Raw genomic sequence first — 25504 nt, 5'->3', positions numbered from 1 at the left:
CTGTTGTGTGAAATTTAGCGAGCAGGTGAGAGAAGCACTAGTTGGAGGGGAAGCAGTTTTGGACAACTGGAAAAGTACTGCAGATGTGGTGAGGGAGACAGCTAGGGCAGTACTGGGTATGACATCTGGACAGTGGAAGGAAGACAAGGAGACTTGGTGGTGGAATGAAGAGGTCCAGGAAAGCATAAGGAGAAAGAGGTTGGCGAAAATGTTTTGGGATAGTCGGAGAGATGAAGAAAGTAGACAGGAGTACAAGGAGATGTGGCGTAAGGCGAGAAGAGAAGTGGCAAAAGCAAAGGAAAAGGCATATTGCGAGCTGTACAAGAAGTTGAATAGTAAGGAAGGAGAAAAGGACTTGTACCGATTGGCCAGACAAAGGGACAGAGCTGGAAAGGATGTGCAGCAGGTTAGGGTGGTAAAAGATGTACATGGTAATGTGCTGACAAGTGAAGAGTGTGTGCTGAGAAGGTGGAGGGAATATTTTGAAGAGTTGATGAATAAAGAAAATGAGTGAGAGAAAAGGCTGGATGATGTGGTGAGAGTAAATAAGGAAGTAAAAGAGATTAGCAAGGAAGAAGTGAGGGCTGCTATGAAGAGGATGAAGAGTGGAAAGGCAGTTGGTCCAGATGACATTCCAATGGAGGCATGGAAATGTCTAGGAGAGATGGCAGTAGAGTTTCTAACCAGATTGTTTAATAAAATCTTGGAAAGTGAGAGGATGCCTGAGGAGTGGAGATGAAGTGTGCTGGTTCCTATTTTCAAGAACAAGGGTGATGTGCAGAGCTGCAGTAACTACAGAGGCATAAAGCTGATCAGCCACAGCATGAAGTTATGGGAAAGAGTAGTAGAAGCTAGGCTTAGAAAACAGGTGAAGATCTGTGAGCAGCAATATGGTTTCATGCCGAGAAAGAGCACTACAGATGCAATGTTTGCTCTGAGAATACTGTTGGGAAAGTACAAAGAAGGCCAGAAAGAGTTACATTGTGTGTTTGTGGACTTAGAAAAAGCTTATGATAGGGTGCCAAGAGAAGAGCTGTGGTATTGTATGAGGACGTCTGGAGTGGCAGAGAAGTATGTTAGGGTAGTGCAGGACATGTACAAGAATAGTGTGACAGCGGTGAGATACGCAGTCGGAATGACAGACTCATTCAAGGTGGAGGTGGGATTACACCAAGGATCAGCTCTGAGTCCTTTCTTGTTTGCAGTGGTGATGGACAGGTTGACAGATGAGATCAGACAGGAGTCCCCATGGACTATGATGTTTGCAGATGACATTGTGATCTGTAGTAAGAGTAGAGAGCAAGTTGAGTCTAGTCTGGAGAAGTGGAGATATGCTTTGGAGAGAAGGGGAATGAAAGTCAGTAGAAGCAAGACTGAGTACATGTGTGTAAATGAGAGGGAGCCCAGTGGAATAGTGCAGTTACAAGGAGTACAAGTGGTGAAAGTAGATGAGTTTAAATATTTGGGGTAAACTGTTCAAAGTAATGGAGAGTGTGGTAGAGAGGTGAAGAAGAGAGTGCAGGCAGGGTGGAGTGGGTGGAGAAAGGTGGCAGGAGTGATTTGTGACTGAAGAATATCAGCAAGAGTGAAGGGGAAAGTTTACAAGACAGTAGTGAGACCAGCTATGGCTTAGAGGCGGTGGCACTAACAAAAAGACAGGAGGCAGAGCTGAAGATGTTGAGATTCTCTTTGGGAGTGACAAGAATGGACAAGATTAGGAATGAACATATCAGAGGGACAGCTCAGGTGGGACGGTTTGGAGACAAAGTCAGAGAGGTGAGATTGAGATGGTTTGGACATGTGCAGAGGAGGGACCCAGGGTATATAGGGAGAAGGATGCTGAGGATGGAGCCACCAGGCAGGAGGAGAAGAGGGAGACCAAACAGGAGGTTCATGGATGTGCTGAGAGAGGACATGCAGGTGGTTGGTGTGACAGAGGAAGATACAGAGGACAGGGTGAGATGGAAACGATTGATCTGCTGTGGCGACCCCTAACAGGAAGACAAAGAAGAAGAATTAGCGGGACACTCTGTGTGCAGCTGAAAGGCATCCAGCCTTCAGAGGCACTCGGTTGTGCTGCAAAGAAGCAACATTAACCCTCCTTACTACATTAAAGAAATCCTCCCATAATTACATTAAAGATACGGTTATTTTTTAATTGTTCTTTAATCAGGAATTAAAAAATATAAAAGTGTATTAAAATATTAGACGCTGGTGACTCAGTTTTAGATATTCATGTTTAATTATATCATAATTCAATATTTCTTTAATTACTACATTAAAGAAATCCTCCCATAATTACATTAAAGATACAGTTATTTTTTAATTGTTCTTTAATTCAGGAATTAAAAAATAAAAAGGTATTAAAATATTAGACGATGGTGACTCAGTTGTAGATATTCACATTAAATTATATCATAATTCAATATTTCTTTAATTACTACATTAAAGAAATCCTCCCATAATTACATTAAAGATACATTTTTTTTAATTGTTCTTTAATTCAGGAATTAAAAAATAAAAAGGTATTAAAATATTAGACGATGGTGACTCAGTTGTAGATATTCACATTAAATTATATCATAATTCAATATTTCTTTAATTACTACATTAAAGAAATCCTCCCATAATTACATTAAAGATACATTTTTTTTTTAATTGTTCTTTAATTCAGGAATTAAAAAAATATAAAAGGATATTAAAATATTAGATGCAGGGGAGGTGGGGCTTGGGAGGGGAGGGGGAGAGAGGGGTGGGGGAGGAAGGGTGGTCATAAATCATGACGTTTTTATGGTTTTATGGCATTATTTATGGTTATTGCCGTTTTGACAACTTGCGTCCTACCTACAAACACACCATTGTGATAACCATTTGTTTGTGACTTTTTATGACCCCATTCGAGCTTCTGCAGGTTTAACCATGTTGTGACATTCATTCCCATCAGTCTGGTGTATAAATTTATCTTTTAACTAATTTTTTTTATTCTTGAGCTTTTGCTTCCATGTATGAAGGGATTGAGTTTAATGGTAATGGCATCTGCGGCATCTGCATCAGATGCTCAAAGCGCTTTACAATTATGCCTCACATTCACCCCGATGTGTTGCCATACAAGGTGCTCACTACACACCGGGAGCAATGGGGATTAAATAGGCCTTGCCCAAGGGCCCTTAGTGATTTTCCAGTCAGGCGGGGATTTGAACCCATGATCTTCTGGACTCAAGCCCAACACCTTAACCTCTAGAGCATCACCTCCCCTAAAACTTTAGGGGAGGTGATGCTCTAGTTTAGTCTTCCAGGATGAAAGAGAGTGTTTGTTTTCACTGATATCTGCCTGGATCAGCCTGAAAAAAAAATCCTTTTTTTTTTATTGACTTATGTATGACTTTTTTGACTTATTGTGATTGAAATATGTCTTTGTGTTGTCATGTACCATGCACTTACAAAGGAATCAATCACACAAATAAATTATAATTTATATGAGATTTATGAATATTTCATTTCTTAAATAAAGACTAAAAAAATCTTATATTTTGTTTTGCTGGAAAAAGAAAGTTTGGATATAAAAAAAATAAGATTACAGAGTTTGCAAAAGCAACTTTTTAACACACTGCCATCTCCTCAACTCAACTCAAAGCTTTATTGTCATATGCACAGTAAAGAAACATGTTTCCCTGCACAATGAAATTCCTGTCAGTCCTGCCAAGTCTTCTTTATTTCTCCCAAAAGTTATTTTACATATCTGTATAATCATTTGCACAATTTGTGCATATATTTTTTTAGATTCACAATTTCGTGTTCTAAAGTCTGCCATTGTCATCACTGTGCTGTTAATACGAGGTTTAGTCTCCCTCATTGTCATCTAAATAAGGCTCAAAATGATGAGGCTGTATCCCACACACATTCTTGAGAATCACCTTCAGAATGGACTTCACACAAAGCTCCACACTGGAAAAAGAATTGTATGAAAAATGTGTTTCCAATTGATTTGTCGCTTGAATCAACTGGTCCTGTTCTCCCAATGATGTCACAACAATATGGCTGCCGCTGAGGGCTGAAATAGAGTGCAGGCTTCAGACACCTGTTGTTTATCCTTCACCTGTGCACTTATCATTGACTTTAATTGTTCAGGATTTTTTAAAATATCAAATTTCATTATTTTTAATGGTTATTTGTGCACATTTTTTGGTGTTACCTACTCTTTAAGTGAAAAGTCTGACTCATCTTTGGACTACTGCTGTTTTGATCAGGGTCACCACCCATCCAACACCATCAGATGTCTATGGCAATTTGGGGACAAGTGACCTTGAACTGAGTTCCTTTATGACACCACCATGCCTTCCTGAACCTATCATAAAATACTGTGAAAGTCACAGTTTTCATTTATAGCACAGCAGAGCTCTTTTTAACCAACCATGCTGCTAGCTGTTTACTTGAATGATTTTTGTTTTTTTACGGTAAAAGTTTAACATTGTGGCACGTTTACACAGTGAGTCAGGGACGGGGACAGCCGACAGTGTAGCGGGATGAAGGTCCCGTGTCCTGATTGAAAAGATGTTCCCGCTAGATTGGCTAATGGGGAATTCCCCTTTGGCTGACCTGGTAGAGGAATGGTCTTTTGTGTGAGCCGTCCGGGTTCAATCCCACCACCGTCCCGGCCACAAACGTCCTGCGGTCACAACAGAATGTCCCAGACAGCACCTGTTTGTCTCTCTGTGGTTATCAGCCTGCTGTCCTGTTCCCAAATAAGGAAGAAGCTGAGTGGGCCCACACCAGTTGAACAAGCACATCTTCTCGGAAAAGACCATGTTATAAGTTTCCTCATACCTCATGTGACCATAAACCTCCCGAGGCTCAACCTGCACTGAGGGCAGGGCATAAAACTTTTTTCCTGTTCACACATTAAGGAAGAAGCTGAGTGGGCCCAAACCGGTTGAACAAGCACATCTTCTCGGAAAAGACCATGTTGTAAATTTCCTCATACCTCATGTGAACATGAACCTCCCAAGGATCAGCCTGCATGTGGACAGGGCCATAAAACTCGTGCTGAGGTACTTTCAGTGTTAATTCGACGGACGTCAGCTATGAAGTCAGACCTGCTGCATGCAGTACTCTTGAGGGTAAGCTCTGACACAGAGATGCTTATTTATTTCATGTTTGGAACTGATGTGTTATCAGCAGATTTTCATTTCAGTGTTTCACATCTGAAAAATGAATCCTCTCCCTTTCCGCCGCACACAGCCCCAAAAGTGCTCTAAAATATGGTACCAACAGAACGATTAAAGACATTTTAAAATATGGTACAGAACAGAGATATTAAAGACGATTTACAATATGTTACTGAACAGAAATATTAAAGGTGTTTTAAAATATGTTGCAGAACAGCGATATTAAGGACGTTTTAAAATATGTTGTAGAACAGAGATATTAAACACGTTTTAAAATATGTTGTAGAACAGAGATATTAAGGATGTTTAAAATATGTTACCAAACAGAAATATTAAAGATGTTTTTAAAATATGTTGCAGAAGAGAGATATTAAGGACGTTTTAAAATATGTTGTAGAACAGCGATATTAAGGACGTTTTAAAATATGTTGTAGAACAGAGATATTAAACACGTTTTAAAATATGTTGTAGAACAGAGATATTAAGGATGTTTTAAAATATGTTACCAAACAGAAATATTAAAGATGTTTTTAAAATATGTTGCAGAACAGAGATATTAAGGACTTTTTAAAATATGTTGCAGAACAGAGATATTAAGGACGTTTTAAAATATGTTGCAGAACAGAGATATTAAAGATGGTTTACAATATGTTACCAAACAGAGATATTAAAAACAGTTTACATTATGTTACCGAACAGAGATATTAAACACGTTTTAAGATATGTGACCGAACAGAAATATTAAAGACGTTTTAAAATATGTGACCGAACAGAAATATTAAAGATGTTTTTAAAATATGTTGCAGAACAGAGATATTAAGGACGTTTTAAAATATGTTACTGAACAGAGATATTAAACACGTTTTAAAATATGTTACTGAACAGAGATATTAAACACGTTTTAAAATATGTTGCAGAACAGAGATATTAAACACGTTTTAAAATATGTTACAGAACTAGCATCGTAATGTAACAAAGTAGAAATACTTCGTTTCTGTACTTAAATAGAATTTTGACGTATCTATACTTCGTTCTTTACATTTCTGGCGACTTTCACTTTTACTCCACTACATTTCCTCAGTAAAAAGTATAGTTGTTTTTTTTTTTTTAACTCCGATACATTTCTCTAAAACATTTTCGTTACTCGTTACTACAAGTAGAAGGAATTAGGATTAGGCAATTTTGCAGAAGTGCAAGTATAAGCCGGAGCGCAGCGCCTTTCACCCCTGCAGCAAGAAGTGCCGCGTTTGACATAAAGCCCGTTTAAAAGACAAAATTAATAAATATAATAAAATATGACAGGCTGAATCTGTGTCCCCGCTGAGGAACAGGAGGCTGGTGAAAACCATTTGCGCTTTGGACACCAAATGCGCGCGCGCACACACACACACACACACACACACACACACACACACACACACACACACACACACACACACACACACACACACACACACACACACACACTGGAGTGCAGCGCACGATCGGGGAAAACTACAAAACAAAGCCGGCGTGTATGTTTCATTTAATCATAAATGTTGGCGAAGAAGCGCTGCGTAAAAGCGCTGCCGCGTTTTGGATTCGAGAACGCAAAGAGCGCTGCGTTGGTTGCTTTGCAGTGGTGATGCTTGGAAAGTTGTTGTTTTTTTTTTTTAACTTTTCCTTAAATTTGGCACCACTATGTAACTATAAATAACTGTTCTGTTTCACAAGAGCCTGGCTGTTGTGCTTAAGAGAAAAGTGTGTGTGAGTCTTCAGAAAAAGAATGGCACTCATCCCGACACCAACTGCTCCACCAGAGACGGCTCCAGAATTTTACAGGGGCTGAGGCCACCTCCTGGTTTCTTCAGACTCCACACTGGCTTTCTATCGCTGTTTCACTCTCCACTGGATTTTACATTTATTTAGAACTTTGTCTTAAAGTACATTTTATATGAGAAATTTATTTTTGATACTTAAATAGATTAGATTAGATTAGATGAAACTTTATTGTCCACCTCAGTGGAAACTTGTCTTTGGTTCACCACAAAAAAGTTTAGACAATCACAAAACATGACAGTTAATATACAATAGATAAAATGTGTTCATAAAATTTCATTCAATTTCATGTGCTGCATAACTTCTGCATAACTTCACTAGCACCTTTTCAGTAGACTGACTGCATTAGGCACAAATGACCCCCTATAAGTATAAGTACAGTAAATGTCAGATACTTTAAAACTTTTACTCAAGTAATATTTTTAAAAGAGACTTCAACTTTTACCAAAGTAATTATATGGTAAGATACTTGTACTTTCACTCAAGTATCACTTTGAGGTACTGAACAGAACAGTGCACCAAACACAGATATTTAGGACACTTTAATATATGGTACCAAACAGAAATATTAAAGATGTTTTAAAATATGTGACACAGCAGAGATATTGAAGACACTTTAAAATATGGCAATGAACAGAGATATTAAAGGTGTTTTGAAATATGGCACCAAACTGTTATAGGGTTATCAGTTCATGGGGTTTTATTGTTTTTGTGTCATGTCTGTCCTCTGTGAGTCTGCTCTGAGTCCTTTTTGCATATATTCACCTGTCGTGTCTGTCTCCCATCACCTGTGTGGGTGTTGGTGTGGGTGTGGGCACACCCCTCAGTATGCATCTGTTTCAGTTGTCTTCATATATGTGTGTTCAAGTTCACCTGTGTGTGTGTGTGTGTGTGTGTGTGTGTGTGTGCACCTGTTTCCCCGTTCCTGTCATATCTTTGTTGCCTCCGCGCATCCTCCGTGTGTGTCTGATGTCTGCTTTGCGTCTGAGTACTGTGTGAGTCTCGTGCATGTGTGTGTGTGTGTGTGTGTGTGTGTGTGTGTGTGTGTGTGTGTGTGTGTGTGTGGTTTGGATCTCCAGCATCTGTCATTCATGTGTGTGTCATTCCAGTGTGTGTGTGTGTGTACTCTGGGTGTGGCTCTCTGTGTTTTCTAGTGTTTTTTTTTATGTTGGTTACTTGCATTTGTCTTTTTGTTCATTGGTTTTTCAGTATCGTGAGTGATCAGTTATGTTGTGTTTGCTTTTTATTACTTGAGGCGTATTTTATTTATGTGTCATAAGTACGAGGGCTGTCAATAAAGTATAGCTCCTTTTAATTTTTTTTCAAAAACTATATGGATTTCATTCATATGTTTTTACATCAGACATGCTTGAACCCTCGTGCGCATGCGTGAGTTTTTCCATGCCTGTCGGTGACGTCATTCGTCTGTGAGCACTCCTTGTGGGAGGAGTCGTCCAGCCCCTCGTCGGAATTCCTTTGTTGAAGTTGCTGAGAGACTGGCGCTTTGTTTGATCAAAATTTTTTCTAAACCTGTGAGACACATCGAAGTGGACACGGTTCGAAAAATTAAGCTGGTTTTCGGTGAAATTTTTAACGGCTGATGAGAGATTTTGAGGTGATACTGTCGCTTTAAGGACTTCCCACGGAGCGAGACGTTGCGCAGCGCTCTCAGGCGCCGTCGTCAGCCTGTTTCAAGCTGAAAACCTCCACATTTCAGGCTCTATTGATCCAGAACGTCGTGAGAGAACAGAGAAGTTTCAGAAGAAGTCGGTTTCAGCATTTTATCCGGATATTCCACTGTTAAAGGAGATTTTTTTAATGAAAGACGTGCGGACGGGTCCGCGTGTCGGGACGCAGCCGACGCGGTAAAACACCTCCATGTTGATAACCATTTGTAAAATCCAGGCGGCTTTTGATGGCTTTCAGTGGAGTGAGTATATGAGAAATTGTTTAACAGCTGGACATGTTCCAACTTGTCCTTAAGGCTTCCAACGGAGGTGTTTTTCCTGTGGCAGAGCGTCGCAGCGGCTGCGAGCCGACGCTGCAATCCGCCCGCACATCTTTCATTAAAAAAATCTCCTTTAACAGTGGAATATCCGGATAAAATGCTGAAACCGACTTCTTCTGAAACTTCTCTGTTCTCTCACGACGTCCTGGATCAATAGAGCCTGAAATGTGGAGGTTTTCAGCTTGAAACAGGCTGACGACGGCGCCTGAGAGTGCTGCACGACGTCTCGCTCCGTGGGAAGTCCTTAAAGCGACAGTATCACCTCAAAATCTCTCATCAGCTGTTAAAATGTTCACAGAAAACCAGTTTAATTTTTTAATTTTTTTAATTTTTCGAACCGTGTCCACTTCGATGTGTCTCACAGGTTTAGAAAAAATTTTGATCAAACTTCTCAGACAAAGGAATTCCGACGAGGGGCTGGACGACTCCTCCCACAAGGAGTGCACACAGGCGAATGACGTCACCGACAGGCGTGGAAAAACTCACGCATGCGCACGATTGTTCAAGCATGTCTGACGTAAGAACATATGAATGAAATCCATATAGTTTTTGAAAAAAATAAAAAGGACCTATACTTTATTGACAGACCTCGTATGTTCTTCAGTTGCTTGTAGATGTATTTGTTTGCTGCCCCCTTGTGTGTCCTTTAGTTAGCACAAGTTCCTGCCACCTTGATAATTTGCACCTGCTGATCATTTAGTCTGTTTACTTAAACCACTGCCGTCTTTGTCTTCCCGTTGCAGGTCCATTGTCGTGTGTTATGTGTCTCCTGATTTACCTGATACGTCATGCCGTTGTGAGTATCCTGTTTTGTATGTACACTCCTTTTTGTCAGGAGTTCTTTGAGTTTTCTCCTCACCGTCTCACCTCCACCCTGAGTTCGGGTTTGTAGCTGTATTTTTCTTGTCCTCTCCACACCCGCCTGTGTTGTTTTTGCATCACTTGCAAATATTAAAGGATTAAACACAATGGGGTTATAGACGCTTTAAGATATTTTTCCAAACAGAATTATTAAAGACACTTTAAAATATGTAACCTGTTATGTTTTGGCCCTGATCAGGGCTTTGGTTCTGTTGTTCCCTCTTTCTTTTGCCTATCGTCTGCCCCAGCTTTGCTTTATTAGTTGTTTATTTTCATCATGTGTTTATTCTATGTTCTATTTTGCTTTTCCACTTTGTTTCTTTGTTACTTTTATACTTTGGCCATAGTTCAGTGCCATTCTAGTTTTGTTCTGTCAGTTGTGTTTTCATTTATTGTTCATTAGTTTCTCACTTTTTTTATTTTGCTGTTCTCATTTGTGTTATCAGTTATGCTTAAGTATCAGGGTTTGTTTTCTGTTAATTATTAGTCTTTCTTTGTTTTGTCATCTGTTGGTATACTTCAGTCATTTGTCAGGCCCAGTCTTGTTTTGTCTTTTGTTTATTTTGTTATTATTCTCTGATTAACTCTCATGTTCATGCTCTGGTCTAGTTCCTGTTCATTGTAGTATTGTATTCTGTTTTAGCTTTCTTCTCAGTTTGTCCTCATTCCCTTTTGATTAGGTTCACTCCACACCCTGCACCTGCCGTTATGTCTTTGTCCCTCTCGCATCTGTTTGTGTTGTCACGTCATTGTTCTCACATGCACTAAATTAACACCTGTCTTATTTAATCTCCTTCCAACCGCCACACCTCTGCCAGTTTGTTGTCGCTTCTTGCACACATTCCAGCTTTTTGTTCTCAGTCCTGTTTTTGCTTAGCCGTGTATCAACTATTGCTCTGTTCTCTTTGAACACGCCCCTTTCTAGATTGTTCTCACATGCACTAAATTAACACCTGTCTTATTTAATCTCCTTCCAACTGCCACACCTCTGCCAGTTTGTTGTCGCTTCTTGCACACATTCCAGCCTTTTGTTCTCAGTCCTGTTTTTGCTTAGCCATGTACCGATTATTGCTCTGTTCTCTTCGACCACACCTTTTGCCTCATCTTTGATTACTGTGTTTGCTCGTGCCTTGACCCCTGCTTGATCATGACTGCATTTTCGTCTGACCCCAGTTGTACCTCTGCTCCACTGCTTGACCACCTGTGCACCAAAACTTTCCTAAGGCTGGAATAAAGACCATGCTTTTTTCCTACACCTACTCCAAGTCTGGGAATCTGCTTTGCGGGTCCAGTCGCTACGATTGCCAGTCAGCCGCCCGTCCTGACATAACTGAACAGAACTATTATAGATACTTTAAAATAAGTTACTGAATAGAGATATTAAAAATGCTTTAAAATATGGTACTTAATAGAGATATTAAAATATGGTACTGAACAGAACTATTATAGACACTTTAAAATATGGTACTGAATAGAGATATATTAGACGCTTTAAAATATGGCAGTGAACAGAACTATGAAAGACGCTTTACAATATGGTACCGAACAGAGATATTAAAGACTCTTCAAAATATGGTACCGAACAGAACTATTAAAGACACTTTAAAATCTGGTACAGAACAGAGATATTTAAGATGCTTCAAAATATGATACTGAACAGAACTATGAAAGACACTTTAAAATCATAACTATGAAAGACACTTTAAAATCTGGTACAGAACAGAGATATTTAAGATGCTTCAAAATATGGTACCGAACAGAACTATGAAAGACACTTTAAAATATGGCACAGAAGAGTTCATATATTTACCTTTTGATGTTAATCTGACCTGTTATGTTCTTCTGAAACAGTTGATAGATGTATTTTATAACTTAAAAACAGGACCGATGCTAACACGTTAGCATGTCTATGGCGTTTTCAATGTTAAAGTTAGCATTAAGCTGTTGCAGCTGTCAGCACGTTTGGGTGCATTTGTTTTCTGTATAGTAATTCATGGCTCAGCGTTTGTTGTCGTAAAAGGGTCAAATGTATTACAAATTGTAATATTTATTTATTTATTTATTATTTATATATTAGTAATAATAGCAACAACAATAATAGTAATAATAACCAGTAATGCTACAATACAATTTTAGAGAAAGAAACAAAAGAATCCGATTAAACACAACAGAAAAGATAAATCCAACTAACAATGAACATAAATAAATAAATCTAGAAATAAATAACTGTTTCCTGTGAACACCTAGTGACTCTTACACCTCCACTTCATCCTTGTTTTATTTAAGTTTAATGACTTTGTTGTTTAATCAATTTGTTTTGGTCAAACCACATCTAAGCTGTGTTTTTACATAAGAAAAAATAAAATGCAGTTAACTGTACATTTGTGTCTTTTTTCATGAAAATATGTTTTCAAAGATGACATATTACACTTTAGTCAGGCCTTTAAAATAGTTTTGTGGACTCTTGCTGTAATATGTTGTCAGTGGTTGAGATAGTTGCTGTAGGCATCTAAAAATGCTCATAATCGGGTGAAACCTGATAAAAATCTCTTTATGGTGTGTCAGTAATGTATGTATGTGCAAAATAAAACAAAACACTACTCCAGGTATGATTTTGATGAGAATATAACATCATAACTTTGTTACGAGGTCAAATGTTGATGTTGCGTGATAAAGGCCTTTTAATAATAACTCACTTAAAGAAATAATGGCAAAACTCACATGTAAGTAAAAAAACAAAATGATTAATCGAAAAAATAATCGACCGATGAATTGATTACTAAAATAATTGTTAGTTGCAGCCCTGGTGTTTAGGCTGAAATAAAATGTCTTTCCTAAAAAAATCTAAGTCCGGATTTCAAAAAAGAAGATGAAAAAAAAGGACAGGGAAAGAAAACTAAATGAGGGAAAGCAGCTGCTAACCAAATTCTTTGAAAAAACAGGTGAGCTTGAAAGCTAGCTATATTGAGTTGGTGGGTCTAGGGGACCAAATTGCACCATTTTTCTAGAAAATGGTGCAGTTTGGTCCCCCAGACCCACCAACTCAATATTGCTCCTTCAACTTTAAAAAGGGTTCTGACTCCCAGGTGTGATCTAAGGTATACATGATTTAGACCTGGTTTGACTACGCATTAGAAACTTGATGTTTGCGTTAATAAAAAAGAAAATAACAGTGTGTGTGTGTGTGGGGGGGGGGGGGGGTGTCTTCAATATGGCTAGTACCTAGGGCCCAGAATTTGGTGCTACGCCCCTGATAATAAACATCTCTACTTATGTCTCTTTTTTGGGGGGGTTGAAATGCAGTTATGAATTTCAACAGATTCTAACAGAATGTGACTTTTTACTGTCTTAAAATACAGTATGTCAAACTTAGCCATCTTCAAACTTATCCAAGGTCTTTGTCCCAAGAATGTTCCCTGTGAATTTGAGTGCACCACTGACTGTGGCAGTAATAGAACTGAACTTATGCTGTACACAGATGGACGGATGTCAGGTTTTCGTAATACCCGATTGGCCATATGTTGGCCTCGGATAATGACAAATTTAGAATTTGATTTTACATGCTGAACGTAAAATATCACAGAAAAGCATGTTGCTGTTGTCCATTCGGCTCCTCCCGTTTTGTTTTGTTTTTTGTTTTTTTTTGCGGTCACCACAGTGGATACAGCCAGATATGCATCGGTATTTGGCACAAGTTTTACGCCGGATGCCGGATGCCAGATGCCCTTTTTGATGTAACTCCAGTGTCACCTGGAGAAACACAAACAGCCGCTGGTGTTCCAAAGAGGTCTCCTATCCAAGTACTAACCAGTCCCCGCACCGCTTAGCTTGTGAGATCTGACGAGATCAGGCTGACACAGAGCAGATCAGCTGCTATCACATAAAAAGCATGTAACTGTCATAAATACTCTATTTTTGAAATAGGCTTTTTTGTTCCACATGAAAACACAAATTATAATGTAATGACAGCCACTCTACTTTGACAAGCACTCAATTCCATAAGTATCTGGACATCCCTCGTCCCAGTCTGCTTTGATATTCACTCAGGCCCACTTCTACTCCTTGTAACCGCAGTATTCCACTGACCTCCCTCTCATTCACACACATGTACTCAGTCTTGCACCTACTGACTTTCATTCACCTGCTTTCCAAAGCATATCTCCACCTTTCCACGCTTGACCCAACCTCGTCTCTACTCTCACTACAGATCACAAAGTCATCTGCAAACATCATAGTCCTTGGAGACTCCTGTCTGATCTCACCTATCAGCCTGTCCATCACCATTGCAACCAAGAAAGGACTTCATCTCTCAGACTATCCCAGCTATTTTTTGCCAACCTCTTTCTCCTTATGCTTTGCTGGACATCTTCATTCCACCACCAAGTCTCTTTGTCTTCCTTCTGCTGTCCAGATGTCACACGCAGTACTTTCCTAGCTGTCTCCCTCACCACATCTACAATAGAGTTTCAGTTGTCCAAAATTGCTTCCCCTCCATCCAGTGCCTCTCTCACCTGCCCACTGAATTTGACACAAGTCTTTTTCTTTCAGTTTCCACCATCTGATTAACCTCCAACACACTCTTAACATACTCTTCCTTTAAAATGACCCCAACACCATTTCTCTTCCTATCCTCTTGATACAGCAAGTTGAACCCACTGCGTATGCTCCTGCTCTTACTTCCTTTCCACTTGGTCTGCTGCACACACAATAGGTCTACCTTTTTCCTCTTCATCATATCAGCCAACTCTCTCCCTTTATCAGTCATACCGCCAACATTCAAAGTTCCAACTCTCACATTCACCCTTCTAGTTTTCCTCTTCTCCAGCTGTCTGTGGACACATTTTCCTTGTCTTCTTATTTTTCACCCAGCAGTAGCCCAATTTCCGCTGGCACCCTGTTAAGCAACAGCACTGGTGGTGGTCGTTGTTAAACTGTGCCTCAGTTGATCTGGTATGGAAATTAGATTTGTACACTGCATATTTAATTTTTTTTTTATTATTATTAACATGTTTTTCACTGGATAGCCTTCCTGACACAACCCTCCTCATTTATCTGTGCTTGGGACCGCCACTCAGAATGTGCTGGCTGCAGGTGAACCAGGCAGCCGGGCATTTTTTTCATGAGACATCAAAGGCGGCATGAGCGCTTCCAAAAAAATATTTTTTTTCCACCTCGGTGGACAATAAAGAAATATTCTATTCAATCTGTGTGTATACTGAGTTGATTTATTTATTTGCTGAAAATGCCGGGTTGTTCTGCATTCGGATGCACAACTAGACCTAATAAGGGGTTCAAGATGCACAGATTCTCTTCAGATCCAAACAGACAAAAGATTTGGGAAAATAAAGACAGCTGTGTGGGATGGAAGCCGACTTCATCTTCAGAGCTGATCAAAAATAAATAAATAAATAAATGAAAAATGTTGAAAGCAGAAAAGATGTGTGTGTCTTGATGTGTAATGTTTGTATGTCCGCGAACCACGGCTAATAACGCATGCACAGTGAAGGCAGGGCGGACCGATTTTTAGGGGGACCTTTTGGCCGCCAGGACACGCTCTCATGACAGAACCATTTGCGTTCGTCGCACACACACTCACAGGTGCAGGATGCACACATGACACAGATCCACATGAGCAGAAAACAAGAACAGATGAAAAACCCCACAATGAAACACGGCCAAACGGGCCGACTGGCAGAACCCCAACAAACATAAGTGTATTTTTAAAGCCCCTCCTCTCCAGTTAATCAATGCAGTTAAATAATTTTAAGTTTAAGCCTTATATACATGCATAGTTATAGTGCACTGTGCAAGTGTCGCTTCAGTGGTTCTGCACAATTGGCCCCAAAATGGTGCTGTATTCTCAGTTGACACTACTCTCTGTATAAAGGGACTCAACTTTTATCTCACACTGTCACTCATGCTCCGCCCCTTTATGCATAAATAATTTCATCCTGTTGCTATTGTGAACTTGGCATTGCCCAGATTTGAGCTTCATTTTAGCTGTTCTAAGTCTTGATTAAAAAAAAAAACCTACAGGTGAAGTCATGCAGGCTTTGTCCAGTCTACAGTGCAACCCCACTAACTACCCTTTTGATTTCCTTTTTTTAGTTGCTCAGAGCTGCAGGTGGCGCTGTGCCTTCCCTGGTTTGAGTGACTCTCAGTGTGCGTGTGGAGGCCACCTGTGATTGAGGTGATTCTATTAGTTCTTCTGGGATCCCATCACTGTGTATCTTCACTATCGGTAAGTCTTAGCCTCCACTACTTAGTGCAGCGGATAACTGAAAAAATGCTTCAAATGGTGATGCAAGCACCAAATTTGGCACATGTACTCCTTAGACATTACTCTTTTAAAAATGCTGAGTGGCCACATGAACTTTCATTATTCAGCCAAGTAGCGGTCAACTGAAGAATTACACAGGGGTCAAAATGAAAAGATGCTGCAATCATATTGAAAGGTATTCCATATTATTTGTCTGATCATAAAGATTCCAAAAAGGTATAGTTTGGACTATCTGTGAACGAATGTTCTGAAGTTATGGGTAGAAACAGCAAGAATGGTGATAAAGGTCAATTTCAATATGTACAGGAGTCAAAAGTTAAAGTTGCTCCAATTTTGGTAAAAAGTACTGCAAATTATTAGTTGAATGAATATGGTTTTAAAAAGAAATAGTTTGCATCAGAGGCGATTTTAGACTTCCAGTTTTAGGGGTGCTTAGCACATTTTTAAAAATTTTAAAATTTAGATGTCCAGAAATACAATTTCCCATGATTTCAGAGTGAAAACATTGCTTGTAAAAGCTGCACTCATTGTCAAAATTATATAAAAAAAAAAAGCATATTAGCAATGGATAACAGCCCACACATAAAATTCCTGCATTCTGGTGCAGTTTATAGAACAAATAATTTAATCTCCTGATGTGGTGAGGGCAAATAGTAATTGTAATTTAGGAAATATTCAGAGGCTGAGTAAAGTATATTATCCTTGTTTTTATATTAGTCTTATGAGCCTATAGTTATTGAAGATTTTTTATTTCATTTTAACAGATTATTATGTCATAGTACTTAGTACAGAACACTCACCCTGGTATCACTTTTCAATTACATGTAGATAGTTTTAGGCATTACTTAGATTGTGTTTTAGTTTGGGCTATTCATTTATTTATTCTACAAACTGACTGATGTCTCGGTTTTTCTGGCAGCACACACATTCACGTCGTAAGTCAGAAAAATACAGTAGTTGCAGTTGTTATGATCAGTGAGGTTTAGTGCAGGAGGACCTGGTTTAGCACGGCTACAACCAGGGGCGTCGGACTGGGGGTGGGGGGGTGTAAAGGGTACTATGTACCCAGGGTCCAGAGCATGGGGGGGTGGCACAAAAACCTGCCATTAAATATGTTTTTGTGTTGCATGTTATTAATGTCCATACAATTCATGTTGTAAGAGAATACAATTTGAATGAATGTATAAATGTTGCAAAACAAAATTCTGCTCCCCCCCCCCCCCCCCCCCACACACACACACACAACAGGAGGTGTTTAGTAGAGCTGAAACAACTAAATCGATTTAATCGATTATTAAAATAGTTGTCAACTAATTTAGTCAGATTAGTTGTTAAATAACTTTGTTTTACCGCAAATGTTTTGTTTCTTCCATATAAATCAACCATTTCTACAGCGCGGCTTTGCTTTGAACCTTGAACCAATCGAAGCAGTGATTCGCAGATCGAAGAAGTGCTTTGTTGATTCGTTGTTTTGCTTTATCTTAATTTTTCCACATTAAAACCCCAAAAAGCATATGTCTGTGAGTAATATTTACCTTTTTATGTTAATCTGACCTGTTATGGTCTTCTGAAATAGTTGATAGATGTATTTTATAAATTAAAAACAGGACCGATGCTAACGCGTTAGCATGTCTATAGCATTTTCAATGTTAAAGTTAGCATTAAGCTGTTGCAGCTGTCAGAACATTTGTTTTCTGTATAATAATTCATGGCTCAGCGTTTGTTGTCGTAAAAGAGTCAAATGTATTACAAATTGTAATATTTTTTAATTTATATATTAGTAATAGCAACAACAATAATAGTAATAATAACCAGTAACGCTACAATACAATTTTAGAGAAAGAAACAAAAGAACCTGATTAAACACAACAGAAAAGATAAATCCAACTAACAATGAACATAAATAAATAAATATAGAAATAAATAACTGTTTTCTGTGAACACCTAGTGACTCTTAAACCTCCACTTCACCCCTGTTTTATTTAAGTTTAATGACATGATTTGTTTTGGTCAAACCACATCTAAGCTGTGTTTTTACACAAGAAAAAATAAAATGCAGTTAACTGCACATTTGTGTCTTTTTTCATGAAAATATGTTTTCAAAGATGACATATTACACTTTAGTCAGGCCTTTAAAATAGTTTTGTGGACTCTTGCTGTAATATGTTGTCAGTGGTTGAGATAGTTGCTGTAGGCATCTAAAAATGCTCATAATCAGGTGAAACCTGATAGAAATCTCTGTGGTGCGTCGGTGATATATGTGCAAAATAAAACAAAACACTACTCCAGGTATGTTTTTGACAAGAATTTAACATAACTTTGTTACAAGCTCAAACGTTGATGTTGAGTGATAAAGGCCTTTTAATAATAACTCATATGCAAGTAAAAAAAAAAAACGATTAATCGAAAAAAATAATTGACCGATGAATTGATTACTAAAATAATCGCTAGTTGCAGCCCTAGTGTTTAGGCTGCAATAAAATGTCTTTCCTAAAAAAAAAAAATATCAAAGTACAGAAAAAAAAGACAGGGAAAGAAAACTAAATGAGGGAAAGCAGCTGCTAACCAAATTCTTTGAAAAGAGAGGTGAGCTTGAAAGCTAGCTATATTGAGTTGGGGGGTCTGGGGGACCATATTGCACCATTTTCAAATTGCACCATTTTCAAATTGCACCATTTTCTAGAAAATGGTGCAATTTGGTCCCCCAGACCCACCAACTCAATATTGCTCCCCCAACTTTAAAAAGGGCTCTGACTCCCAGGTGTGATGTAAGGTATACATGATTTAGACCTGGTTTGACTATGCATTAGAAATTTGGTGTTTGTGTTAATAAAAAAAAAGAACATAACAGTGTGTGTGTGTGTGTGTGTGTGGGGTGGGGGGTCCTTCAATATGGCTAGTACCTAGGGCACAGAATTTGGTTCTCTGCCCCTGGCTACAGCAGCACTCCACTACGAGGTCTATTAGATAATAAACCGACCCTTTTATTTATTTTTTTAACTATATGGATTTGAATGACGTGCGATTACACCAATCATGCTTGAACCCTCGTGCGCATGCGTGAGTTTTTTCACGCGTGTCGGTGACGTCATTTCCCTGTGGGCAGGCCTTGAGTGAGATGTGGTCCCGCCCTCTCGGCTGAATTCCTTTGTTTCACACGCTGCTCGAGACGGCGCGCGTTGCTTTATCAAAATTTTTTCTGGACCTGTGAGGAATATCCAAGTGGATACTATTCGAGAAATTAAGCTGGTTTTCAGTGAAAAGTTTAACGGCTGATGAGAGATTATGGGGTGTTTCTGTCGGTGTAAGGACTTCCCACAGAGCGGGATGTCGCGCAGCGCTTCCAGGCGCCGTCGTCGGCAAATTCGCAAATTCGCAGAGTCGTCACGACTCGGCGAATTTGCGCGCACGTCTTTCATTACAAAATATCCTTAAACAGTGGAATGTCCGCATAAAGTCCTCATGCCGGCTTCTTCTGAATCTTCTCTGTTCTCTCACGACGTCCTGGGTGAATTAAGCCTTAAATTAGGATGTTTTCAGCTCGAAACAGGCCGACGACGGTGCCTGGAAGCGCTGCGCGACATCCCGCTCTGTGGGAAGTCCTTACACCGACAGAAACACCCCATAATCTCTCATCAGCCGTTAAACTTTTCACTGAAAACCAGCTTAATTTCTCGAATAGTATCCACTTGGATATTCCTCACAGGTCCAGAAAAAATTTTGATAAAGCAACGCGCGCCGTCTCGAGCAGCGTGTGAAACAAAGGAATTCAGCCGAGAGGGCGGGACCACATCTCACTCAAGGCCTGCCCACAGGGAAATGACGTCACCGACACGCGTGAAAAAACTCTTGCACATGCCCACGAGGGTTCAAGCATGTCTGATGTAATCACATGTGATTCAAATCCATATGGTTTTTGAAAAAAATAATAAGGTCGGATACTTTTCTAATAGAATAAGACTGTATAAGGCTGGATGGAGAACACAGATGGTATACTGCACATAAATGGGTTCAGGATAAGAAATATATGAATATGAATTACTGGCTACTTATTACTATTATTACTGGCTACATATTACTATATGAAAAACTGGCGCCTCAGCTTACATGGCCATGGATGAAATTGGTCTTTTATTGTCTTTTTTTGTTTTGTTTTGTATGTTTCTCTGTGTTACTATGGACCATGTGTCTGAAATAAAGTTTGATGATGATGATGATGATTTATTGAACTAACAGCAAAGCATAGAAAGGACAGACAAGATCGAATGAAGTCCTTAAAAGTAAGAAAAATAAAAATGTGTGACTTAAAAGTCAGAATTCATAACAAAACACCAGTAACACAAGTAAGACACCTCCACAGTCTGATACACATATTCAATTTACCCTTAGCTTTACTTTCCATCCTTTGCTTTTCTCAATGTCCATATCTACTATAACATAAGGTCTATAGAGTGCACAAACCTCACCTGAAGCTTTTGAAAAAACAAATGCTCTGATATCCATCACTGCACTGCAGGCTTGGTTTGCCACTTACTGCCAACAAATAAAAATACAAAATAAGTTTTATGATTTATGACTTTTTAGCAGGAATTTAAATTATTCACTTATTATCATGCTGTGCATTAAACTTTGTGGTAAAGTTTACTGTCTTAATTCTGAAATGCTTAGTTAAGGACCTTAACTAAGCATTTAAGGTCAGATCTGTGTACATGGGATTTGATGTAGGAGAGGCAGCGCTGGACTGACAGTATTGCACACCGGGCATTTGCCCGCTGGCCTGATGGCCTACTGGCCTGCGGATTTTTATTTATTTATTTATTTTATTTTACGAAGTAAAGCGAGCTGTGAGCTTTTCATCCGCTTCTTTTTTGCAGCAGCAGCAGCAGCAGCTACGACTCGTTGTCACCTCTTAAAGCACGGTGATAACAGCACACCTGCACTGACCTTTACAAAGACATTTTTATGCTTTTTTCCTCGTTTATTTAGAGCTGAGCTGAGCCGTTCCGTATCGTCTCGTTAAAACAGCTGATCCTCCGCAACGCGTCAACAACTAACACTATTTTCCACTCAAATGCACCTAAACTCTCTTTCTGAGGACCACATGATGTGAAAACACAATAACACTTTCTGACCTGTAAATCTGGTCATGTTTTCTGCATAAATAAATGTTATCCATTCTTTGTGCTCAAACGCCAAAACAGGGGCAAATCCAAATGGAATGGGGGCGTGGGGGAGGGATGTGCCCCCCCACAACACCCCTAGATTAAAGGTCCAGATTTTAAGCCTTTTTTTACTACAACTACTAATACTACATAAAATAACAATAATTTTGACAAGTAAAATGTTTAGAGAAAATTTAAATGTTAGAAAAATGTTAGAAAAAATGTAATAGTTACATTTATTAACAATGTAGGTTAGAAATTACAAGTTTTACTGTTACAGTGCTGTCAACAGTTAAATATGAGGTCAAGAAAGAGGTCTTTATTTTACTTTTTATAAAACAAGTATATATTTTCATTGAAGTCAAGAAAGGGTGACTATAAAGTGAGGCGGGGACCACTACAGCCATGACGGTAAGTGAAGGTTAACTTCAGCTATTAATTGATGAACAGCATCCTAACTTGTTCATAAATCAGACATCTGTGTGTGAGAGAGACATTCTGATCTTCTGGTCCGAAGTAAAGTGCTGTCTAACTGGGTCACTCAGATATGAATTAAGGTTGGATATTATTTCTGTTCGTGCTAACTCTGCCAGTCACGTAACCTAGCCTAGCAATGTAACCTGTGCAAATGGTGTGCATGGCTAGCTACCATGCTGTCGCCGCCAGGTTGTTTCTTTATTCTTTATTCTATTTGTGTGACGGTCGTGCGTCGGTCATACGAAGTATGCTGTTTTGCACAGTCTGCGGTGCGGTGGCGTGGTATAACGGCGTCCCTGTCTAAAATGTATTTTCCCAAGTCCTGACATAATTTCACATACCTAACATTTTACTTTAAATTGAGAGTCATTCTCTAAGTTGATTAGCAACACAAATTGGTAATAAAAGAAATCCTTAATGTTACTTGTAGCTTGTAGTGAGATAGACAACTGTCTCCATCTTGTGGCCTTTTTGTGTATTGCAGTTTCAAAAGTTCAACCTTTGTATCCAGTCATTGGTCCAGTCATCCAGTCATTTCTTGCTTTATATGATGAATTGTATCACACAAGTAATGATATATTATTTCTAGTATAGCCTACAGTATTTCTATAACAAATGTTTTTAAATCATTTCTATTTCTAAATTTAAGTAACAAGGCTGAATGAAATGACGGCTTATTATGTCTAAAAAGTAATGTGACCTACTGTCAATAGATCGTACTTTTGATAAGCCTATGATAACTGTATTTCGGGAGAACTTTTCATAATGCTTCTTATAGTGTTAAAATGTATGTGTCTCCTGATGCACATTGATCGGTTAAGGGACCAAAAAATAAAACACACACTGTCACAGCAGGCTTAATTTTTTTCCCCTTCGATACCTGGTGGTGGCCTGGTCTTGGTTAAAAATGCCCGGCCTGAAAAACTTCCCCAGTCAAGCCCTGAGGAGAGGGATTTGTTCATGGAAGCTACACAGATTGAAGGTCCAGCACCATTTAGTAGCTGACAAGAGGATTTAGTTGAAAAAAAAAGACAACACTGAATCAATCTGACATTTGACCACACGCGCACTAATTTGTAGAGCAATATACTGTGTTTTGCGATAGGTAGTTAGGTGAGTAAAATAAGCACTTTTCAGAAAGTTGCACTTGCTCTTCACATTCAGAGACATAAACTGTGAATAAATACCTCGCAAAAATCACTTGACAGCGCGGCTGGGCGAGGTTACCACCAGCGCTCACAGGACAGCGCCTCTGATAAATGAGCGCCACCCGCAGCAGCACCACGCGACACAAACACATACCAGAGCAGAGAGTTGAATGTAGGCGCGCTTCGTGGATTGAACCATTTGCCCAAGAAGGGGAGATGATCAAATTACTGTGTTCTTGTAATACATATTTTGGCATAATGCTTGAAATAGGTTGTTTAAAAAAATAGTAGTATAGAAGCATACATATAAATATTTTTAGGGGTGCTTGAGCACCCCTAAAAATAGGCTAACTCTGCCCCCGGTTTGCATCATGTATCATGCTTAGTTATCATGTTACAGGGTAGCATATGTCACATGTCATAGAATCCAATGGATGCCGACATTGTAAAATGGTAAATGGACTGCATTTATATAGCACTTTTCCATCTGCATCAGACGCTCAAAGCGCTTTACAATTATGCCTCACATTCACCCCAATGTCAGGGTGCTGCCATACAAGGCGCTCACTACACACCGGGATCAATAGGGGATTAAAGGCCTTGCCCAAGGGCCCTTAGTGATTTTCCAGTCAGGCAGGGATTTGAACCCATGATCTTCTGGACTCAAGCCCAACACCTTAACCACTAGACCAGGGGTGCTCAAGTTCAGTCCTCGAGAGCTACCTTCCTGATACTCATAGTTGTCTCCCTGCTCCAACACACCTGAATCCAATGAAAGACTCATTAGCAGGCTTTTAATGAGCCTTTCATTGAACAAAGCAGTGCTTCGACCTGCTGCTTCGGAAGTTGTTTAAAAAATGAAAAACTTGACAAGCCTTAAAAAGAGTTATCAGGCTGGCAAATTGTTACCAAACGTCCTGAAACAAAGAATGAACAAAGAGCCATGTGGTAGTTTTTAGCTAAGTGGGCCTGTCTCGGTGACCAGAGAAAAAAACATACAAGCAGAAGTGCGTAAGAGAAGAGTGTGAACAAGAAGAAGAAGCTGAGCTGAAGGGCAGAGAGCCTTTAAAGTGGCCTTTACATCACTAAGCTACGCCCACTTGGTGTGTGGTTTCGCTAAGTCAGGGACTTTAGCTGGAGAATGTTAGAGGAATTTCAAATACTTAAAGACATTAAATATATTGTCATATATTTTGTTCTCAAGGTTGTCAACTGAATATAAGATTAATAAAGTTCCCCAACTAAAATATAAACAAACCATTCATTAAAAGAAAAAACATTTCATCATAAAAACATGAACAATTCAATAATTTCCTTTTACATACCAAGTTATAACAGGAACACAGGTTAAATTGAGTATATGCAAGCAAACATTAGAACTTTCATACGTGGATAAAAGAATGTTCTTTGCACTGAGACCTGTAGGAGAAACTGGTTGTCAAGACTCTGAGTTTATGGAGCCGTTATCTTCAGGAGATATCCTGGCTGGTCTGGGAAGCTTCTCATTTTGCCAATTAAAAATGTGTGATAACTTATATGGGCTGGGATGGTCCCAGGGACACCTTTGAAGAAAGGCTCGCCCCTCCACATGTGGAAAAAAAGAAAAACCAGCTGATACCTGTGGAACCACATTGTGCCGCTTATGTGGTATAAACAAAAGAAAAAAAAAAAAGAAAACCAGACAGTACCTGTGCAACCATACCGTGCCGCTTATGTGGCATAAATAATAATAATAAAAAAACAGAAAACCAGCCAGTACCTGTTGAACCACATTGGTCATCTGAGGAAGGGCAGTCTGTCCGAAACGTCATATCTTTATTATTATTAAAGCTTTTTTTGCATGGGAACGCTGTGGTGGTATGGATCATTCTATTTCTATTTCTGGTATAATTTCTTTTGATCCAGCATGCCTTTCATGTTTTTTGGATGTGCGTGTTCTCTCTGCATCACTTGTGTTGTGAAAGTGTCGTGACACGGACCCACAACAGGGGGCGTTAATGAACGGAAAATGGATAAGCCAAAAGTAACAATTTAATGTTGTGAATCGCACAACGACGTACAGACAATAACAATATAGTGACTATCAATCATACACCGGGTGACGTGTGGGCAGGCTCGACGATAGAAGACGCCTGGCGAGAGAAGAGCCGGATCCCACACAGCTTCCACCACCAACGGAGCTGAAGAACACCGGAGCCGCCAAGCCCTGCGCCCCAGGTGGCCGCTGTCTTCAGCAGCCAGACCCGGTACTGCTGGCAGAGAACAGAGACAGTCCTGATGAGTGTGAGGTCGCACACTCAGTAATCCCACAGTCTGTATACAGTTAGGAGGGAAAACCTCCACCTCCAATCACACACTCGTGCAGCTCCTGTCTAACCACTTATCTGGTTGGGGTGTGAAGCGAAGCCATCGCTGATCACACCAAACGCCAATCCCACAGATAAGGACACACCACAGGAAAACGGCTGCAAAGAAGTTCAGATTATTACTTAGTATAAGTCAGCAGAGAAGTTACCTGAATGGTAGCTGATTTCTCGGCGGGGAGGTGGAGTTGCAGTCCGGCCTTTATGGTGGTGGTGATGAGT

The 25504-nt window shown here is 39.4% G+C and overlaps 1 protein-coding gene across 4 annotated transcripts in view; it reads left to right on the top strand.

Moving 5' to 3' along the window:
* Positions 1–5019: 5019 nt before the first annotated feature.
* The window catches only part of LOC117517833 (interferon-induced very large GTPase 1-like), a 29637-nt gene continuing 9152 nt past the window's right edge, over positions 5020–25504 (top strand). Inside the window, exons 1-3 of one of the 4 annotated variants that reach the window (XM_034178964.1) lie at positions 5020–5117; positions 9735–9787; positions 15961–16093. The gene's annotated coding sequence lies outside the window, so the exon portion shown is untranslated. Of the gene's footprint in view, positions 5118–9734; positions 9788–15960; positions 16094–25504 lie in introns of those variants that run through there. The other 3 variants (XM_034178967.1, XM_034178965.1, XM_034178966.1) reach the window with 3 other exon arrangements.

The sequence above is a fragment of the Thalassophryne amazonica genome, chromosome 9 (genome assembly GCF_902500255.1).
Source record: "Thalassophryne amazonica chromosome 9, fThaAma1.1, whole genome shotgun sequence".
NCBI lineage: Eukaryota > Metazoa > Chordata > Actinopteri > Batrachoidiformes > Batrachoididae > Thalassophryne > Thalassophryne amazonica.
Note: the sequence above shows the minus strand (reverse complement) of the source record. Positions and strands in the feature narration are given on the sequence as shown.